The sequence below is a fragment of the Alosa sapidissima genome, chromosome 3 (genome assembly GCF_018492685.1).
Source record: "Alosa sapidissima isolate fAloSap1 chromosome 3, fAloSap1.pri, whole genome shotgun sequence".
Taxonomy (NCBI): domain Eukaryota; kingdom Metazoa; phylum Chordata; class Actinopteri; order Clupeiformes; family Clupeidae; genus Alosa; species Alosa sapidissima.
This window is the reverse complement of record NC_055959.1, coordinates 31,699,123-31,706,693: the sequence shown is the minus strand read 5'-3', so window position 1 is coordinate 31,706,693 and position 7,571 is coordinate 31,699,123. Positions and strand designations below refer to the sequence as shown.

General features: G+C 40.7%; 1 protein-coding gene across 1 annotated transcript in view; it reads right to left on the bottom strand.

Moving 5' to 3' along the window:
• Positions 1–7,571, bottom strand: part of LOC121704816 (cyclin-dependent kinase 5 activator 1-like) — a 17,332-nt gene continuing 9,761 nt past the window's right edge. Inside the window, exons 3-4 of the transcript XR_006030656.1 lie at positions 1,547–1,552; positions 1–10 (exon numbers count right to left, since the gene is read on the bottom strand). The gene's annotated coding sequence lies outside the window, so the exon portion shown is untranslated. The remainder of the gene's footprint in view (positions 11–1,546; positions 1,553–7,571) is intronic.

Below are 7,571 nucleotides of genomic sequence, written 5' to 3'. Positions count from 1 at the left end.
CCCTTCTGAGCTTGCCAGAGGCTGAAGCAGTCCTAGCCTACATTTCAACACAATTGAAGCAGTCCTAGCCTACATTTCAACACAATTGTTGCCTCGAATACAAGCCTGCCCTCAATTAAGGTCTGTGCTTTGCGCAGCTGTAAATAAAAGACTTTTGTAAATAAAAGGCCATAATTTGAGGATTTAGACATGCGTGAAAACATTTGAAAACAAAACTCAGCCATATGTTATTTTGAGAATGATGACTTTCTCTTCAGCATTGTCCTAACCAAAGCAGATGATGAGGCAATGCAACAATGCTTACAGAGATACACTGTAAGGTTGGCTGCAAAGATTATGCAGACCATTACGATTGACTGACACACACGCACACACACACACATATCGAAATCATACACCGGACACTTTAGGCTGTAGTCTTTCTACGTGGATTTAGTTAATGATCGGGCTATAATAAGACCACACTTTAATAGTGGTTGGTGTAAACCGGGACATTTTAGCATCCGATAGGCTTTTGTCGGGACTCAGGACACGCAACTCAAAATCGGGACTGTCCAGTTTAAACCGTGATATCTGGTCACCCTATTCTGTGTGCTAGTTGAATAACTTGCCTTTCCATATTACATGTAAATGTTCATACTGGTTAAGAAAGGCATGTGAACAGTCTCTAAAATAAGGGTAGCTTCCTTAGTATAGTGTTGTTCGCACATTCTTTTAAAACGCCATCTTTTTTTCTCTCTCGCTCTCTTAGAGGTAGCCTGCGCAGCATTTTCTCTGCTGCTGACTTGTGCCTCTAAATCACCCAAAATGCTTGATTGCATTGCATTCTCCACATTTTTAGCTAAATGTTCATGTACCACATCAGTATTTTTGTTCATTAAATCTCCTTAACAATTACCATCGGGACCTGGCCGACTTACTCAGCTTGCCACCATTCACTCCTTGCTCTGCTACCGGCTTGTGCCTCCATATCGCCCAAAAAATGCTTGATTTCATTGCATTCTTTACATTTTTAGCTATATTTTCATGTACCACATCAGCATTTTTGTTCAGTGAATCTTTTGTAAATTTCTTTACAATTACTGTCAGGCCCTCCTCCTTCGTTATTGCCCAGCTCGCCTCAGCTTGCCACCATTCACTCCTTGTCTTCATTAACATTCCTGGTAGAATTCACAATTTTGGCCTCTATGTGTCCAGTTACATAGCAGGGTTGTGCACGATTCGAATTGCAATTCTGCTTCCTGTTTGCTACCTCAATTGAAATGCAAGTGAAATTCAAGAATTGAATTGGAATTTAAGAGCCAGTTTCAATTCAATTCTGGAATTTTACACAAGCCTGTTACATAGTCTCTGTCTGTTCTAGGTCTTGGATTTTGTGAAATAAATTTCTAAATAAATGCGGCTTATAGTCCGTAAAACGACTAAAAAAGACTTACCGTAAAACTCCAAATAATAGCCCGGGCTTTTATTTTCCCAAATCGCCAAACTGCACTGGCTAGTACTAGAGACAGGCGTCTATATGAGACAGGCCTTTAATTCCCTTTACACAAAACTTTTCCTCTGCAAAGATGGAAAATATTATCTAATTAATTATTGCAAACAAACTGAATGTCCAAAGATCCAAATAGCAGGATAGCCAGAACAGATGAAACATGTTTTAATCAAACGTAATTTACAAAGAGATCACACTGAAAGCTCATATTTTGTCACTAGCAAATATTCTAACGGTCCTTTCTCAAATACAGTTGCATTATCAGCCCTGACCAAAACAGTTCAGGAATTATATATGCAAAAGTGGAACGTGCTTAATGTTTTGTTCTCCCTCCTTTTGGCACGAATGAAACAGCATTAGAAAGGATGAACCATATTGTTTCTCCCGTATTTTCTTTGGCAAATTTGACAACAGCATTTCAAATCATAGTCTACTTCTTTCTCTTCATCGCCATGGCAGTACGCATTTAGAATAAAGAATAGCGTTCGCGAACCCTTTTTTTTTGTTAACAGCATAAAAACAAGCTTACCATCGGCCTATCCGCAAATTTTAAACACAAGGGATGAATTGAACGATGACGAAGTCGGACATATAGGCATAGTTCATATTAAAAAAAGTTATACAATTTGGAACTCTAGCTTTCCCCCACTGCAGTCTTTTACTGCCATCTAATCATAACGTGCGCAGTCTGCAGACTCTGCACTATACTTAAGCCCAAATCACACCAAAGATTTACGATGAGATGAGTTGTTAACCAGCAACTTGATGTAGCATTCTAAAACCTTGCAACTGTGACCAGACATGGTAAATGCTTTGCGACGGCTTGCAACAATGTGCAACATCTAATTCACACCTCTGCAACTGCAAATGGGTTCGTGTCATTGCGAATCTTTGGTGTGAATTGGGCTTTAAACAGACGATCGGTCTCTGCATAGAGTGAGGTGAAGCACACACTAATCCCAACGCAGTAAGCTGCCTGCTACAACAGCGGCGCTCGGAGAGCAGTGAGGGGTTAGGTGCCTTGCTCAAGGGCACTTCAGTCGCTTCCTACTGGTCGGGGTTTGAACAGGCAACCCTCCTGTTACAAGTCCGAAGTCCTAACCAGTAGGCCACGGCTGCCCCCTAGTAAGTGTACCCTGTAGCCTCATTTTGGTTTACACAATGGCCACCGTGTGAATAAGGCGAATGAGGACAGACACAGTGGTTTAGTCAAAATATAAAGATTCTTTATGTATTTTTGCGAGGGAGAATGTCAGTGACCACTGGCCGCTTACACAAACTCCAAAGACCTTTAGCTTAGGTAGGCGTTTTATATAGAAGTTGTTTACAACAAGAAAAAGGGAAGTAGCACTGAAGGTTTGAGACAGTTCTTCACACCTATTCTGTACATCATGTGCAGATGAGACGAGATGCAGTCACGTCTAGTGTAAAAATAACATTCTATTAATTTAGACATATGAACTGCTCTAACTAATCCAAGGATGAAAAAGAAAATATACAAATGACTTCCAAATATAGCTTTACATTTTTTTTTTCAATTGCTTAAACATACTTTTGAAATCAGGGCCAATTTATTCAAAACACTACACACAATTAAAGGACAATTCCGGCGCAAAATGAACCTAGGGGTTAATAACACATGTGTACCGAGTTCGACCGTTCAATGGGATTTGTTTTCATGCTAGTCGAATGTGACCAGTTTTATTGCAAACCGCTAATTAGCGTTTAACGCTAGCCTTCGGGGCACACGTACAGTAGAAAGAAATCGCTATTTCTATACCACTAACAAGGCTCAAAATAGCACCACACTTACACAGTAGCATAATGAGGGTCTCTATGTAAACCGAAGCATTGAGAACTTTGTAAGTGTACAGGCAGTTTATTAAAGAGAAACACATTACCGTTCACGTCTGGTTCACATACAGGCAGGCGATGTGAACTAAAATCAAACGTAATTTGTAACACTTACAAAGTTCTCAATGCTTCGGTTTACATGTAGAGACCCTCATTATTCAAATTTGGAAGTCATTTGTATATTTTCTTTTTCATCCTTGGATTAGTTAGAGCAGTTCATATGTCTAAATTAATAGAATGTTATTTTTACACTAGACGTGACTGCATCTCGTCTCATCTGCACATGATGTACAGAATAGGTGTGAAGAACTGTCTCAAACCTTCAGTGCTACTTCCCTTTTTCTTGTTGTAAACAACTTCTATATAAAACGCCTACCTAAGCTAAAGGTCTTTGGAGTTTGTGTAAGCGGCCAGTGGTCACTGACATTCTCCCTCGCAAAAATACATAAAGAATCATTATATTTTGACTAAACCACTGTGTCTGTCCTCATTCGCCTTATTCACACGGTGGCCATTGTGTAAACCAAAATGAACTAAAATCAAACGTAAGTTCTCAATGCTTCGGTTTACATGTAGAGACCCTCATTATGCTACTGTGTAAGTGTGGTGCTATTTTGAGCCTTGTTAGTGGTATAGAAATAGCGATTTCTTTTTACTGTACGTGTGCCCCGAAGGCTAGCGTTAAACGCTAATTAGCGGTTTGCAATAAAACTGGTCACATTCGACTAGCATGAAAATAAATCCCAGCGAACGGTCGAACTCGGTACACATGTGTTATTAACCCCTAGGTTCATTTTGCGCCGGAATTGTCCTTTAACACAACAACTACACACCCAATTAGCAGAATCCCTTTGCTCTTTTACAAAATGAAACACTTCAGTCAACACTTTATTTTGTTGTCATATCACAAATCTGATTATGTTTGAATCAGTTACACACTAATGTTCTCAATACAAAACACATCTGACAAAGCAGATTTTTCTAGGATATTGTGAATGCTTGATTTTTTTAAATTTATTCCAGATATATTGTATCTGAAATATTGTTCAAGTAGGATTAGAGGATAACTTAGACTGACCAAACATGATACATATGAACAATAGAAAGGCTACGGTGTCACTGAGGCTGCCAACTCTCGCAACTGCCGAACATCTCGCACCTCACGCCACACATTGTTTATGTCAACCTGATGTAGTCCTAGCCCAGAAATCTAGACGCACCCTAGCGGCAGCAAATGTAATTGTAAATGTAAATGTAATTTGCTGCCTGGGCTAGTCTAGCAACTCTCAGTTGGCTTGCGAGCTGGAAAAATTTAACTTTGATAGGGCCAATCATATCGTGTATAGAGACATTAGGCGGGCTTAACATAATGATTGATGGCAGAGTTGCAACGGTTCGGCTTGAATTCCCTGCTACTTGAACAAATAGAAGATGGATGTTGCTGTTGGCAACAGCGTGACACAAGTTAAGCTTTTTTTAAGTTGGCAAAAGTTTGAACTAGCCAACTAGCTCCGCTGGTGGGAAAACGCATGGGACTCATGAGTCGAAGCGCTGTCCTATTGCGTGCAGAGGGAATTTGAAAGACAACCGATTATCCCGCCCCTCGAACTGAGCAATGCCAACAGTGAGTCCCCAGACCCTACATTTTAAAGCTGCAGTTGGCAAGTCTGACAGATTGAAGGGACTTTTAGGGAATTTTAAATGTTTACAACTCTCATGCTCCTCCCCCACTACCCTCTCATCGAGTTTGTGCTCGTCAGTGCGCACCAGACTGTGATTGAAAGTCAGATCTCACACATCCCTCCTCTGATTGGACCAGAAGAACCGGGAGCTGTGGATTTTTGCAAAACAAATAACAGGCTCTACTGTAGGTTGAGGTAGAAGTGCATTTTTTGTCTTAAACTGGCTGATTTATGTTCTTCTGTCAGTGCATAGTGTCGGTTATAGTGAATATGATCAAAATAAATATTGCCAACTGCAGCTTTAAAGTGGGTCTGGCTCGTCAGGCTAGCCCTAGCCTATCTTTGTTTTGACAAGGAGATCAGTGCATTAACGCAGTTATGCAGGCCCATAGCCAGCTATGAGGTCACCAAGCTCCTGACCTCTGTCATTTTTTTTATGTAAAAAGCTAAAACTAAGATTTGAAGCTAATAACAGAAATTGAATAACAGAAATTGGTTCCAACCACCCTACCTCCCCTTAATGCATACACACATTCTCTGTCTGTCTCTCTCTCTCCCTCTCTCTCTCTCTCTCTCTTTCTCTCTCTCTCAGACACACATACACATACAGGGGCAGACTGGAAGAGTCCAGAGGGGCTATCCCTCCAATGGCCGTCGGCCTGGGTCAATGCTTCATCAGCCAAGTAGCCTAGTCAGTGTCTAGCTCTCCAAAAAAATGCTTCACTTAGGCCAATGAGCCTGATGACCAGTAGCCAATGTCTACTCTATCAGTTATTATTGTCATTCAAAAAACTACCAACATTTGCGCCATCGCGTTTTCAATAGCCTCTACAAGGGACAATGAAAGGCTACAGTGTCATCAAGGCTGCCAACTCTCTTGCTCACTTGTTATTATTGTTTTTTTTAATAATAAAAAAAACCAGGAGAAACAGTTCACCCTAAATAGAGTTTTGGAGATGAGAGCCAGTGGGGCCTCTGAAACAAGGCAGGGGACGAGGAGCAAGAGTGAGTCAGATAACAGGTCCTTATAAAATACTAGCTGTCTGTATCCTGAATACACTGTAAAAAAAACGCGATCTCTGTGGACATCCCAGGGTCCAAAAACGGCAACAAACACAACCTGGGCAAACCTAGCCCATGAAAACATAACAATTGTTCCAGCAAATCACTGACGAGATGCGTGTTTAGGAGAGTTCCAATTGCACGGGAGCAGCACGGGAGGGAGGGGGAGGAAGTAGCGAGCTAGCTCTCTGTTTTGTTTGAAAGTCAACAGAAGTGACGTTGCCCAGCATCGCTTAGAGCACCTTTAATGATAGACCTCCATTTACCATGATGGTATATTATGTCCCTTTTGGTTTGGGCTACTTATAAATGAAGGCACGAGGCACAATAATAATCATTAATCAATAATGATCATTTTTGTTAAATCTGACTGACTATTTTGAATGTGATACTTTCACTGGCATAGTATTTTAGGACTGTATCATGACTGCTAATGTGTGTGTGTGTGTGCAAAGGATAGTTTTTAGTTTTTTAGTCGAAGTCTCTCTCTCTGTCTCTCTCTCTCACACACACACACAAACACACACACACAGTCCTGTGCATACGCATAAACTGTTTTATATAAGAGCATCTTGGGCTCCCAGGCTAATTGCAAACATCTATGAGAGATGGCATTTCCTCTGCTGATTGCATGGGACAGGAAGTTAGATGTGCTGACAGGGGACAAGAAGACCCTAATGGTTATCATGATGACAGAGTTGCACGCACACACGCACACGCACACGCACACACACATACACACACACACAGGCACGGACACACACACACACACAGGCACGCATTATAGAGTGATGAGTATTTTTAGATTTTTTTTCTTCTTTGTCACAGATCTTTTTTCTTTGTCACACATCTATTTTGATCTGTGGTTCACACACTATCATGTGGAAATTAAATGTTTAGGCTTCATTGCTCAGTCATCATTGCATAAAATAACAAGCACTATTGAGCACTATTGAGAACTGTATGTACTGTACTGTAGGTCAGAGAAGGTCAGGGTCATTATTTGTTTTATTTGAATGGCATATCATGGCATACATAAATGGTCACACAAAGTTAGTAGGTCTCAGTGTATGCATACAGTTCAACCCACACATGGCAAAAACAGGTCATGAAATGCTGACTTTTTCTCACCAAGATTATGCTTTCAAGTTCCCATGGTGGTGTTGTGGCATTGTGGCAAAGAAACCACTACACCTACACCCTGGCACAGGATATAACCATGCACACTATCATGTATTGCCCCATAGGAAATGGGTTGAACTCTCCGTGGGAGCCTGAAAGCAATTCAGTTGTTTTGCAGTGTGCAAGAGATGCAGAAGTAGCCTATTATTCAAGTTTCTCAAGCGATCACACGCCACCTTAGATGACCTCATGTGATGTCTTAAGACTCAATAAGATGCATGATTTTATTTATTACATGCACAACACAGATGAGATTGCAATCTAAAGTAAAAGTGAAATATACAGTATATACATACAAT